This window comes from Trachymyrmex cornetzi, unplaced genomic scaffold (assembly GCF_001594075.2).
Source record: "Trachymyrmex cornetzi isolate Tcor2-1 unplaced genomic scaffold, Tcor1.1 scaffold4471, whole genome shotgun sequence".
NCBI classification, from domain to species: Eukaryota; Metazoa; Arthropoda; class Insecta; order Hymenoptera; family Formicidae; genus Trachymyrmex; species Trachymyrmex cornetzi.
Window position 1 is genome coordinate 1 of NW_017299258.1, and position 1,608 is coordinate 1,608.

Here is a 1,608-nt window from a genome sequence, read left to right on the forward strand (position 1 = left end):
TCGCGACTACTATTTGGTCGGCCGTCCATTTTTCCGAATCGCAATCGCAGTCGCAACCAATTATATGGCGTCTGTATTGTCACGTGATGCTTGTAAATGGTTTGAAACTGAAGCAGATACACGTAGTAAATATACACAATGTCAAAACAATTTAATAAAGAGCTAGATTACCGCTTAATTGACTTTGTGGAATCCAAACCCCTCCTTTGGAACGAGTGATATTTACAAACGAAGTGACTTAAAAAACGCAGCATGGGACGATATAGCCATATATAACAAGATCTTACCTGTTGCCAAGTGACGCAATGTCACTGATAACCTCTCTGAAGGTGAAATGCTTTCTCTAAGATGTGTGTCACGTTTCTGAATTAAAGGCGTTAGCTTAATAACAAGATTTTCAAACATCTCTGTACTCATTCGAAGGCATCTATGCAAAAAGAAAAATAAGAACTAAAATAGTAAACAAGGTGGTATTTTCACGAAAAAAATAAAAAATGCATGGAAAATAATTTCTAAAAATTATGTTTAGTCTATTTACCTTCGAAATTTATTTGGATCCTCCAACTGCAACTCTAAAAAAAGATTATGATGGCAACCTATTTTCTTCCTTCTAGCCACCCATGATTTCACCCAGATTTTTCTGCGAGGAAGAGTTTCGTAATATTCACAAATAGTTATGAACGTTAAAAGTGCACATATCTTCTTTCTTTTTTTCAATCTTTGCAAAATTGTATTCATTGTATTGAAATCCCAGAAAAGACAAACTGAACGTGATGAAAGTGAGCGGCAACCGCAATCACATGATTGAAATATAGCCAATCGCAGTCGTAGTCGCAACCGCGAATCGCTAAAGTGTGATTGAAATACACCCAATCGCAGTCGCAGTCGCAATCGCAGTCGCAGCCGCGAGTCGCTAGTGTGATACGGCTATAAGACGGCCCATATTCAAGAACAAATATTAAAACCACGATCATTGTTGCCTGCGACGATTCCTATTCAAGAACAAATATCAAAGACGCAATCATTATCAAATGAAATGATTAATATCCAGAAAGAAAAATTAATCTTGAAGAAAGATGAGTTGGTTATTCAATAGCAACTTTTGAAAGTACAGCAATCGATATTGGTTGAAATACAACAAATAAGTAGCGTAATAGATACATTTGGTCATTTGGAATAAGATCCCAGAAAATATTCACATCATAGATCTATATTAATAATCATTACTTGAAAGTTGCTTTTGGTGAGACGCTTGAGATACTTAGATTTGATTATAGACTATAGAGTTAAATGTGAGTTCCAGCTAAATCGGGATTATATATATATATTGTTGCATATATTATGTAACAAATAAAAAACTAACTCTAAATTTAATTGCAAGTATAACATGATATAAGTTTCAAGTAGTGATAGATTAATAAAAGCCGTAATTAAAGTCTCTTACATTTATATTTTTAAGTGAATTTTTATTTATATGTTGTCTGGTACATTTTATGAAATATATCAAAGCTCGAGGCTTAAAACTCTTTCCCTTTCTGTTTCTCTGTTGATTTAAAAAAAAAGATTTTTGAGCTTTACTTAAAGTTAAAGTAACGTTGGTGCAATCAT